Source organism: Sceloporus occidentalis, unplaced genomic scaffold (genome assembly GCF_023333645.1).
Source record: "Sceloporus occidentalis isolate IW3139 unplaced genomic scaffold, rSceOcc1.0.p SCAF_4, whole genome shotgun sequence".
Lineage (NCBI taxonomy): Eukaryota > Metazoa > Chordata > Lepidosauria > Squamata > Phrynosomatidae > Sceloporus > Sceloporus occidentalis.
In genome coordinates this window covers 186337610-186350690 of record NW_028316984.1, presented here as the reverse complement: position 1 = coordinate 186350690, position 13081 = coordinate 186337610, and the positions used below count along the sequence as shown (strand labels likewise).

Below are 13081 nucleotides of genomic sequence, written 5' to 3'. Positions count from 1 at the left end.
ATAAGGGAAAGAAGATGGTATAATGAATACCACATTTACCTTCTAAGCACATGAATGGCTGTTGTCTCCAGAAAAACCTGTGCCTGCTGGCAATGTTCGTGTTGGGGAGGAAGTGTTGGGCAAATTGCGTCAAACACACAAGGTATCTGAAAGAGACAACATTGGAGTGAATCAGAGGATACAGAGAACAGTGGGAAGATGGGTGGTTATGATGAACTTGACAGAAAGAGAGAGGAAGAAAGAGCAAAGGAAGTCCTGTGTCAGAAGTCTCATCAATTTCTAGTGCCAAATAACAAACCCAACACTGATTCCTGAGCTGTGGCATCACTGGCGTTCGTGTCATCTGGTGCAGTAACTCCTAGTGTCACCTCTACCACTGACCTCCTTCCATACCACACCATACAGAATCCTCAGTGATCTATTTTGTACTAATGCACTAATGTTACTCTAAAATCCTAATTCCCTTATACAGTATATAACTGAATGTAATATGGCATAAACAACTAGCAAATTTAAAGTTGTACCTTTGAATTACCATATCAGAAGCACAGACTAAATGTATTTACATTTACATAGTTTCATGTGGTTAAAGTGAACATTTGGTAAGATGTGATGTTTTTAAAGGAAAATTTAATTTCTTCTCAAAAGAACTAGTTCAAAAGAACTGAGGCTTTTCTCTGCTCACTGATCCTTGTCCCATTCATGACTTCTCTTCTGCAGAGCTCCAGGGTTTTAAAGGGTGAATGCCACAACCCATTTCTGTCAAAAGGCAAACATTTGGGGAGCAGTGGTATCACCCCAACTTAGGGGGTTACCCGGTGAGGCCCACCCCTCGAGTGATGAATTGTTCCTCAGGAAGGAGAATGCAATTCGATTCTTCTGTGAAAATACTAGGGGTATTAGGATCGTAAACCCACCCAAAGGCTGTTGGTTCCCTTGACACTCCTTTCATAACAAGGAAACCTAGCATTACTTAATCTCTCCAAAGTCTTATCCTGAGCAACTCTGAGTGATGTGTGGTAATCTAAACCAGGGGTTATTGTTGTTGTGTGCCTTCAAGCTGTTTCTGACTTATGGCAACCCTATCGTGGAGTTTTCTTGGCAAATTCCTTTAGAGGGGGTTGGCACTGCCTTCTTCTGAGGCTGAAAGAGTATACTATTCTGCAGTTCAGCCAACTGTTCTTCACATGGGTGTAGGAGACATAACAGGGCTAACAGGCTAATTGACAGTTAGCAATTACAGTGGTCCATTCACATTTGCTGGAATTAGGGGTGAAGGACCACCATGAATGTGGAAAAACCACAAATAAAAAAACACGATTTTTTTTTCACCTAAGAGAACACCTCTCTAGGAATCTCCAAGTCCTCCAGTGCAACACTATGGTGAACATCTGCCAGAGGCAGATCACAGAATCATGATGGAGGACCTACAAATGCCTAGAGAAGTGTTTTCTCTAGGACCTTCTGGTTTCTCCAGCACAACTGTGTGGTTAATCTCCAGCAGAATTTTGCTGGTGGACCTAGAGATTCCTAGAGAAAACATATTAATCAAAACCACAAATAATCAAATCCGCAAAAGTCAAAACCACAAACGTGAAGGGCTGACTGTACTTGTATTTGTGACCAAGAGGATTTGTGATCCTCCCCATCTCCGTATTTCAATTCCAAAGCCCTGTACATGTACTTACCTAGTGGAGAGACACTGGTGTTTGGGACTAGAGGAAGGTTAATGCTTCCTTCCATTATATTGGTGGTGAAGAAGAATAGTTTGGGCCAAAATCTTACACACACAAAGAACTGTACCTTGAGTGCCACAGTCTTGAGTTAACCCATTATACAATGGTCAGTGACCTTACCACCCAACAAGTCAAAAGAGGAAAGAGATATTTGCAGAAGGACTGACTGCACTTGGGACCACAGTTACACAGTCTCTGAGAGTGACCATTTTTTACCCTACAGGATTCCTGCTTGCATCTGATTTGGGGGAAAGAGCTGCTTGAAGCACCAATAGTATTTGGCACCAAAACAAAATGTTCCATCCCTTCTTCTGCAGCATGAAGCATGAACAAGTAAGTAGGGCTACAGAGAACATCATGATATCTGTCCTCTCCTGACCTCCATGCTGGTAGGGAAGGGTAAGGTTTCTGTCATCACACCAGCATGGTGAATGGAATTGCAGAACCCTAATGACAAGAGAGATGATTCATTGACTATATAGGATGGATGATGTGATGCTGATATAAAAAGAGTGTTCTGAGCTCCAAGTAAACTAAAAACCAAAAATTACAGATGGAAAACACACAAAGAAAACTGTACTAAAGAGCAAATGTTATATAACACCTGCAGATACAAAACCAAACCAAGAAGCTCAACCAAATAGACCAATACACACACACACTACACAGAAAGGCCACAGTATTCACCTCCACTACTCCTTAGAACCATAGAATCATAGCAATAGCAAATACATTTCTCTACCACTTATACTGAACTATCACTCCCTAAGCTAATTGCCCCCAACAAGCTGGGTACTCATTTTACCAACCTATGAAATGATGGAAGGCTGAGTGGACTTTGAAGCCCTCCTCTAGAACTGAACTTACAATGTTATGGCTGTGCCACTGTGCCACCCAGGCTCCTCAGAATCACAGAGCTGGAAGAGACCTCAAGGGCCATCTAGTCGCAACCACCTGCCATGTAGAAACACACAATGAAAGCACTCCTAACACATGGACATCCAGTTGCTGCTTAAAATCTTCCAAAGAAGGAGATCCCACCACTCTCTGAGGGAGTGTGTTCCACTATCCGACAGCACTTACTGTCAAGAAGTTCTTCCTAATGTTGAGATGGAATCTTTTCCTGTAGTTTGCATGCATTGTTCTGGGTCCTATTCTCTGGAGCAGCAGAAAACAAGCTTGCTCCCTCCTCAATATGACATCCATTCAAATATTTAAACAAAGCTATCATATCACCTCTTCATCTTCATCTTGTATAGCTGGCATCCTACTTGCACAGCTGCCAAATTAATTCTTCCTACCTCAGGAGGGAGAACGTATCTTATTTTACCTTGCTTTCTCCTTAATACAAATATGAAATATATTTTGTTGTTGTTGTTGTGTGCCTTCAAGTTGTTTCCAACTTATGGTGATCCTGTCTCAGGGTGTTCTTGGCAAGATTTTTCAGAAGGACTTTGCCTTTGCCTTCTTCTGTGACTTGCCCAAGGGGGCTTTCATGGTTGAGCAGGGATTCAAACACTGGTCTCCAAAGTCCTAGTCCAATTCGCAAACCACCACACCACACTGGCTCTTCTATGGAATACATACAGTTCTGTTATGTTGGAATGTCTGTGTTAGCAGAAGCATATGAGAAATCACAGTTATGAAAGCCAGTAAACATTTGAGTACAGTTCACATTTATTCCTCACCACCACCACCACCCCTGTTCAAGCAATCATTGCAAGAAATATTTTTATGCCAGACACAGCTATTTCCTCAGACATGAAAAAGGCATTTTCACCCAAGTGAATGGCAGCAGTATGTGCACTGCATGCCCTCCGGTGGTTTGGATCCCAGCCCAAACAATTAAACAAACCTTCTTGTTTAGGAAGCCTTCCTGACAGAATTTATAATAGTAGATTAACTACACACTGATTTCATTCAAAAAAAGTGATTAGTTAAAATTGTCCCTAGTCTTCCAACATGCTTTCTCTGACCAGCCCCGGGGGCTATTACAAATTAGAGAGTACACACAGGCAATTTTGGGGTTGTTCTGGTGCAAGGCAATTAACTCTGCATTTTTATGCCAGCATTAAACCTGTTCCTTCTAACACACACACATCCATTCCAGGATTTCAGTTGAAAGCTTTAAGCAATTTCATTCTCATCTCTAATTATCAAATCAAAGACTATGACATCCTTTCTCCTTATGAAATTCATCTCCCATTTCAATTTCCTCACATTTATTGTGAAAATGGGGTGAGACAAAATATTCTGTGAGTGATAAGGATGTGTTGGGAAGAAGCACAGCAGCAACTCTCTGCCCTCTAAAACTCTGCTTATGATATCAACATCTATTAAAATTCTGGTTGACCCAGTCTACTGCACATCACTCTTTGAGGGAAAAAAGGTTAGCGGTTACAAACCATTATATATGGAATAATCTATCTGAATGAGACTAAATAATGCACAAGATTAAATCCCTGTGGTTTAACACAGGTTCCCTTCTATCCTGGCTGTCTCCTTTATTTTAGTTATGGTGGTCAACCCCCGAATATTATCATTGTTCAGCAATAAAAAAGATTTGATCTGATAACTGGTAAGGAACATTATGTGAAAAACTGTTTTACGTCTAATCTGCACTGCAGAAATAATGTAGTTTGACACCACTTTAAGTCGTATAGCCCCACCCTATGAAATCCTGCAATTTGCAGTTTTACAAGCTCTTTAGCTTTCTCTGCCAAAGATTGCTGGTGCCTCACAAAACTAAAAATCACAGGATTCTATAGCATTTAGCCATGGCAGTTAAAGTGATGTCAAATTGCATCATTTCTGCAGTGCAGATTAGATTTTAGGGGCCATTCAGATGTTGGGTTTTTTTAAGTGAGACTATGCAAATAATCTCATTTACGCATTCCTGATTTGTTGTTCACACTATTTTATTTAAATCGGAACCGCATCTATGAGCATCTCTGCAAGTTCTGTTGCTCACACATGTCAGCACTGCAAATAACGATGGAGTCGATGAAGAGGATGTATTCAAAACACATTTAAGACATGCAAAGTTTTATCCCAGTTTATTCCAGGTCTATTCACATCAGTTATTCACACAGCCTACAAGGCAAATCTTTTAGGAAAACTCGGTGGGGGGGGGGGGGGTATTGAGATAGATTATCCCAGGTTAAGTGGGGGTTTTGGCACATACACACAATTTGCTTGAGTGCATTCAAAATGCTTGTGAACAACAAAGATTCAACCCAGATTCTACCAGGATTATTTTCACTGTCTGAAAAAGCCCTTAGTCTAGTTCAGACAGTTGCTCATTTATTTACTTTGATAAGTAGCTTTTCAGAGTCTTGACCACCTGAAAATCCCAGAGCAAGAAATATATCAAAAGTGGATCTAGAGGCTTGTATAGGTAAAGCTCATGCTTTACCACTCATCTATTCTATTTTTAATTAAATTTATATCTTTCTTTAGCCATAAGACAGAGCTAAAAAAAACACCCCTCCCTACTTATATTATTAAAGTACCATTAATTTGAAAAAGTACAAAATCATTTAAAAATGTTACAAGTAAAGATAAAGATGAATCTGCATGGTATCATGGTTTGAATGTTAGTCTGGGAGACCAGGGTTACATTTCCCATTTGACCATGGTAACCCACTCAGTGACTTTGGGCAAGCCACATTCTCTCAGCCTCAGGAGGAGGCAATGGGATGTCCCCTCTGAACAAATCTCTCAAAGAAAAGATGTGATAGGTTCATGTTGGGGGTCACCATAAATCAGAAATGACTTCCAGGCATGCAGCAAAAACAGAAATAAAGATACTGCAGATACCCCATAAAAAGATCCTTCTGCACAATGAATTGAAAATGCCTGTTGAAACAAAAAGGCTTGAGAAAGGAGAACAGAGAGGGAGTCAGCCTAGCTTTCTATGGCAGTAAATCCCATAGCCTGGGAACAGCTACCAAGAAGACTATGCCTCCCCTCCACCAGATTTCGAACCCAGTAAACTCCAGATTCTACCACCCTCCATACATTATGTTCCAGATTCTTCTTCATGCCATTTCTGCCATTTCTGCTCCTGACTTCACTCCAGTCTCCTCTATTCAACATTTTTGAAATCACAAGCTACTTGACCACCCTGACATTAGTGGGGGCATTAAAACACTAAATCCCCTCTTTTCCACTTCTCCACATCCTAAAGTTACAGTATCATGAGTCCCACTCAGAAAACCAAACACAAACTCCAAAGAACAGTAGAACCCTTCTATCAGGTACCACTGGAGAAGAGGAGTGTGAGGAAGTGGTGTTGGAAGACTTATGTGCGATATATACAGGCAGCTCCGTGCTGTCTGTCTTTCCCACTTGTCGGTGCCACAGCAGCCGCACCGCATGGCACCGACACGCTGCCAATAAGAAGCCACTCTAAGCGACTTCTTTTTTGTGGTGCCGTAAAGGGGAAAGGGCACCGCCATGACGTCACTTCCTAGAAGTGATGTCCGGACACGGCGCGGCAGCAACATCATCATGGAGGCCGCCATGTGGACAAGAGGACGTCATGATGATGGAGTCCAGAGCATGCAGTTAGTGCGCGATCCAGAACCCTAAAATCGGCACGGACACGCCGCTCCCTGCCTGTACCGGGCCTAAGGCTATATCCACAATGCAAAACTAATTGAATTTGACACTGCTTTACATGCCATGGCTCAATGCTATGGAATTCTGGGACTTGTACACTGTTGTGGCACCAGAGCAGAGAGCTCTTAAGGTGGCACTTAAAGTGGTACCAAACTGGATTATTTCTGTAATGTGGATACAGCCTTACACAGCCAGGTTCACTGGACTAGTCCAGTCTATTGGGCAACTTGGTCTTCAAATCCCAGAGCAAGCAGTATGGAAGCCCCAGACCCATGAAAACTGGTTCAGGAACACTTATCACAGGGTCTATCAAAAGGCTCCAAACTGGAGAATAATCTAAGGCTCCAAGTGCAAATACAGACCCTTTAAGGGGACATGCCAAATCCAAGAGAGGCAAACCTGGATGGATATACAGGGTCTACATCGGAGTGGGCAACTGTGAAAGACTAAGGGGTCACATTAACCCATCATGGAAAGCACCCACCCCAAACACACACACCCTGCAAAACAAATGCCTCCAAACACTTCAAGGATGTGGTGGCACATTTTTGCTGTGGTATGAGCTCCCAAAGGCAATTTTAGGTACAGTGAAATAATAATAATAATAATAATAATAATAATAATAATAATAATAAATTTGTTTTATTTATATACCGCTATTCCAAAGATCATAGCGGTGAACAGCAAGTAAGTTAATTAGCAAGTAAGCTAATTTGCCCCCAACAAATTTTAGCGACCTCGGAAGGATGCAAGCCTGAGTCGAGCTTGGGCCCTTTTGCAGGTCTTGAACTCGCAACCTTGTGGTCTTGAGTGAATGGCTGCAGTACAGGTATTTAACCACTGCGCCACCAGGGCTCCAAGCCCTTTTTAAACATCAAGATGTGCCCGGAAGTCACTTCTTGTTTTTAAAAAGGCCTGTCCTGATCCTAAAATGCCGCCACCACCACCCCAGGAAACGATAGTAAATAAATACACTTCCCGGCCACTGCAGGACTTTTAGGGGCAAAATATTATGACCCAATGGGGTCCTGAAAGGAATGAAAATAGCCCACATGGCCACACTTTGCCCACTTTAGTCTACATCTAGTATACAAAAGTTCATTCCGGAACATGGACAATAATATGTCAGAAGGAACTGTTACCATTCCCTAGTTTCTCCTATTACTCATTTCTATTATTCCCCCATTACTCATTGCATTACTTGTCACCTTTTCTTGTTTCTTAATTCTTTTTGTAATCCATCTTTAAAAATAAATAAATTTAAATACCATTTTTAAAAATTACACTTCCTAGAATGAAAAAACCCAGAATGAATTAACAGTACTTGCTTTGCAGCGGGGGGAAGGTTACAGTGAGCCCTTGGCTTTGGTTCAGGACCAAGTCCGCTAGGCATTGGTTCCAGGCCCCCCTTTGGGTACAAAAATCCATGGATGTTCAAGTCTCATCATATACTACAGTGCAGTAAAATGGTGTCCTTTATATTAAATAGCAAAAGCCAAGGTTTGCTTTTTGGAATGAATTTTTTAAAAAATATCTTCAAACCTTGGATGGTTGAATCCATGGATATGGAGGGCTGACTGTAATGATGTTACTAGTCACTGAATTGTTTTGCAAAAAGATGCTTTTCCATCCCCCTCCTTCCAAAGTAACACAATATTTCTAAGCTCTGGATCACAGGGTTGGATGGGGTCCTATGGACCATTAGGTCTAATTCTCCACTCACTGCAGGATTTCCAACTAGATCATTCCCAGCAGGTAGCTATTGTCTTCATGAAAATGTTCAAAGAAGGAGATCCCACCCCCACTAGGCAGTTGGTTCCATTGCTGAACTACTTTCACTGTCAAGAAGTTCCTTATAATGTTCAAACAAAATTTACTCTTCTGTAACTTAAAACCACCAGAGCTACTTCTACCCTCCAAGGTAGCAGAGACCAAGCCTCCACCTTCTCTTTGTGGTAGTCGCTGAGATATTTAAAGAGTGCAATCATATCACCCCTCATTCTTCTCTTCACCAAGCTGAACATACCCAGCTCCCTCAACCTCTCCGCATAGATTTTGTTCTCTATACCTTTTATCATCCTTGCCCATCTCTGAACTTGCACCTAGTTGTCTAAATCCTTTTTAAAAGGAGGTGCTCAAAGCTGAACACATTATTCCAGATAAGGCCTGATCAGTGCAGAACATAGTGGGACTATTGCTTTCCTTGACTACAAAACTACAGTTCTGTTAATGCAGGCTAAGATAGCATTTGTGCTCTTTACTGCAGCATCACACTGCTGGCTCATGTTCAACCTGTGCTCAACAATAAACCCAAGGCCATTTTTACATTTAGTATTGCTCAGCCAGGTATCCCTCAACCTATACTTGTGAATTTAGCTTTGGTGGCCTAAATGTAGAATTTTGCATTTGGTTCTGTTTCCATTTTATTAATTTCAGCCCAGTTTTCTAGTTTGTCAAGGCCCTTTTGAATTCAGTCTAGTGCTGATGTTTGTGGGTTCAAGTACCCACCACAGGTCTATGTGAGGTCCAAGTTTTCTTTCAGTCAAACTAGCCCCCTATGGAAAGATTATTCCACAGGTGCTTTGCTGAAATCCAGATTAATTACATCCACAATATTCCCACCATCTACTAAATTAGTGACCCATTTAAAAAAAAACATATACTGTTAGTTTGGCGGGCTTTGTTCTTGACAAACCCATGCTTGCTCCCACTAGTCACCTGTTCCAAACAACCAGCTGCAACCTGGAGTTCCAATTTCACTTCTGCTTTCTGAACATTGAGGAGAAGCCTGCTGGACCAAATCAATGATCCTTCTAGCCCAATTTCCAATTTTTCTTGGAGGACAGAATGGTTCCATTAGGAAGCTCATAAGCAGAGAATGAAGACAGTACTCTCTATCACTGTCATCATAACTAATACCCCACATTTCCAGCAAACTGGTACTCAACACATCTCTTGTTCTTCCTCCCCAGCATAGTGCTTGGAAGCACTATACAGTCATAATAGCTAATAGCCACTGGTAGCCTTATTCTCTCATGAATTTGTTTTATTCATTTTGAAAGCTATCTAATGTGGTACAGAGCAGCATATCATGTGGCAGCACATTCCATAGTTTTATGACATGCTAGGCAAAGCCAACAGGCAATTGAAGGCATGTATTAAACAGCCTTTTATATTCTACAACAAAGTACATTTCCTCAATATCCAACCTGTCACATATTACTGTGACTGTAAAAATTACTTGATTTGCTCTGCTTGACTTTAGGAATAATGATTTTATGACAAGAATGTGACTCACACCTCAAATGCCTGAAGCTAATAATTTCTCCATGTAACATATGGAAACATTAGCATAACACTTTAATAATCATTTCAGTGAAAGGGAACTTGCCCTGTGGCATGTATCTTTACAAAAGAACATACCTTGAAGCAATAGTTCAGATCTATAGATGGTCATTTATAAATCTTGAAAACTGATTCGGTATCCAAGGATCAAAGCAGAATGCACCATGCACTATGCTTGCCAGAGTGTTGAAGTTTGCTTTACACATTGCATTTGCTTATGTTGCAACATGGTGTTGTGGTTTGGGCATTGGACTATGATCCTGGAGAAGCAGGTTTGAATCCCCACTGAGCCATGAAACCCACTGTGGGATCTTGGGCAAGCGACACTTTCTCAGCCTCAGGGGAAGGTAATGGCAAATCTCCTCTGAACCAATCTTGCCAAGAAAACCCCAGATAGGGTCGCCATAAGTCAGAAATGACTTGAAGGCGCACACAACAACAACAACAACAACAACAACAAAAATGCTGCAACTGTGCCTATGTAGAAGGTACAGTCCCTAATTTTTTGGTAGTTAAAAGGGTTGTAGTTAAAAGGGTTGCAGCATATGTTTTGCATACCAAGGATGCATACCCAGATTCAATCCCCAGCATCCCTTTGGAGAACCTCTGTTAGATAGTAAAGATGATACTGAATGAGACAGACCAAGGCATGTCTACATGGGTCAATTAACCTGATTTCTCCACACCCTCTTCACAACCTATCTACATGTAAGCCCCTGCTTAATGTAGGGTCAAATCCCCAAATCAAGCACACACTGTTTTCATAGCATGAGGCCAGTTCCACATTGAATACACCACATCCCTACCTAAGACTTTTTTTAAAAATCCTCACCTTTTGCTCTAGATTTTTTCAGGAAAATCCAAGGCACTCAGTAGTGATGTGAACAACTGTTACACATGTGTCTTGCTGTGCTACATGGCATGCACGTTGCACCTTTTGAGGCCACATTGAGGCTCCCAGCCATGTGATTGGCATTGGGCACCTTGTTTCCAACCTCAAAGAGACTGACTCATGCCAGCAGCAGGCAGCAGAGCAGGACGCATAGGTCAACAGCCACCCAAAGTGCAGAGGTAATTTGGGGGTGGGGGTGGGGGGAAATCCAGGGCCAGAATAGTCTGGGGGTAGCCCAGAGTATTTCAACCAATGTACATGAACCTTTGCAGAAGGCAGATTCCTATTTTAGCTTAGAAAATAGGCAAAATATTCCATGTTGTGGAGAAAGAGTTGAGGAAAAGGTTTTTCTCTCTGTCTCCTAATACTACAGTCAGCCTTCCATATCCATGAATTCTGCATCCATGGACTGAACCATCCACTGCTTGAGGATGTTTTTTAAAAAACTATATTCCCAAAAGCAAACCTTGATTTTGCTTTTTTATATAAGGTGCACTATTTTACTGTGCCATTAATATATAACGGGACTTGAGCATTCACACATTTTGGTATCCGCGTGTGTGTATGTGTGTCCTGGAATCAAACCGCAGAGGATACTAAGGGCCCACTGTATAACATTATGCATTATATAGTAAGGGTATGTAATTTGAAAGAGATATCTGTGCTAGTCTATTTTGGCACAAAAAGGGTGCGAGAGAGAAAAGGAGGAGGAGGAGGGGGAACTATCAGCACCTTGAAATTGCCTGGTTTATTTTAGCATGAGCTTTCATGCATATCAATCCGCACTTTCAGGTGCATGTACATTTAGTTCATGAAATCATAAAGGCACCAGATCCTGCCTGATCTCAGAAGCTAAGCAGGGTTGGCCCTGGTTAGTTCCTGGATGGGAAACCACCAATTAGTAGCAAGTGCTGAAGCCCATAATTTAGAGAAAGGAGCTGGCAAACCACCTCTGAGTTTTGCTTGCCTAAGAAAACCCTATTAAATTCATGGGGTCGCCACAAACCGACAAACTACTTGAAGGCACATTCACATACACACAATAATAAATAAGTTAGTCTCAAAGTTGCTGATAGAATCTTCCTCTACACACTTTTTCTCTCACTTCCCTCCCACTTTAAATGGTGAGGGAATCAGAAGAAATGAAAGGGAGCAGTTCTTCTGATAATGCAAGATGTAGTGTGGATGTCTGTGCCTTCAAGTCAATTGTTGAGTCACAAGTTGGGGATTATCTAATGTGGTACAGAGCAGTATATCTGTATATCGAAGGCACTTCCCATTGTTAAAACATTGGCAAAAGGTTCCTAAAGCACAAAGGTATGATAGTGCATCACATTTCTAAAACATCATTGAGATGTCCTGCTTCTCTCCCGTCAATGAGCAGCCATTTTTTGAATAATGGGATCTTCCATTAGTCAAAAAATGGCTGTTCCGTGAACGCTTTGTTGATGGGAGAGAAGCGGGATGCCTCAATGACGTTTTAGAAGCTTGGCACGCTATCACACCTTCGTGTTTCAGGAACGCTCCAGGAACGTTTTGCCCATGGTAAGGCTCTGTGTGATAAGCTCCACAGTGATCCCCATGAACTTCATAGGGTTTTTTTTTAGGCAAGGGCAACCACCCAAACCCTTGATGGTTTTACAAGTAGACAAATGTATGGCAGATAAATTTATCAGTGGCTCCTAGTCGAAATAACAAAAAGCTTGAATTCATCTTTATTGGAGTTTTTTTAAGCTTTTGTTTTGTAATGTCCCCCATTTCTCTTGATTGTTCTCCATTTTGCAGTGCCTTGTCTGCCTTTGCAGTTATGACATCTTGTCACCCTGCCCTGAACTAATCTGGCATTGTTCTGAGCCAGTATGGCAACTCTTATATACCGTGCAACATTTCTCTGTGGTTGTACTTTCAGGAGAAATAATTGGGTAGACTGTAAGTGATTTTAAGGCAAGGGAAGACAAAATATGGCCCTCAAACTGCTATTGCTCAAGTCTAATTTCAAAAGTCCTCTACAACTGATCAATGCAAACCTTTGGAAAAGTCAAACTGTCCCTCGTTTGGCAGTATGCTTGGGGGCAGCAGAAAGAGATAGAAAGAAGTGGCAGAAAGAAAGGCAAAGCTGGTGGCAGAGACAACTGAGTTTATCACACTAGGGCAGATCCCGCGGGAAAACGGGAGTTAAACGTGATTTAAACTACATTTGAATTTAAACAAAACTTGCAAATTCGGGTAGTTTATCACACTAGGGACTGCCCAAGTGAAATAATGCGTAGTTAATCCGAATGGCAAAGCAGAGAAAAATGGCAGCTTTTTTACTTTTGGGTTGTCAGGACTGGCAACAGGAGACAACCCCTTTCCACAGCCAAATCCCGAAGAGGTGCAGACTGATGCCATTTCAAAGTATGAATAACAAAACCGGAATGCATGAGTGAGGATATTTGCATTGTTCTGGTAAAAAACAACAACGTGTTCAGTCAGTTCACCCAGC

The 13081-nt window shown here is 41.6% G+C and overlaps 1 protein-coding gene across 3 annotated transcripts in view; it reads right to left on the bottom strand.

Moving 5' to 3' along the window:
- The window catches only part of LBHD2 (LBH domain containing 2), a 95418-nt gene that overhangs the window by 41901 nt on the left and 40436 nt on the right, over nt 1–13081 (bottom strand). Inside the window, exons 1-2 of one of the 3 annotated variants that reach the window (XM_089522592.1) lie at nt 3067–3154; nt 40–146 (exon numbers count right to left, since the gene is read on the bottom strand). The exons of 1 other annotated variant lie outside the window; for it this stretch is intronic. The gene's annotated coding sequence lies outside the window, so the exon portion shown is untranslated. Of the gene's footprint in view, nt 1–39; nt 147–3066; nt 3155–13081 lie in introns of those variants that run through there. One more of the 3 variants, XM_089522594.1, reaches the window with a different exon arrangement.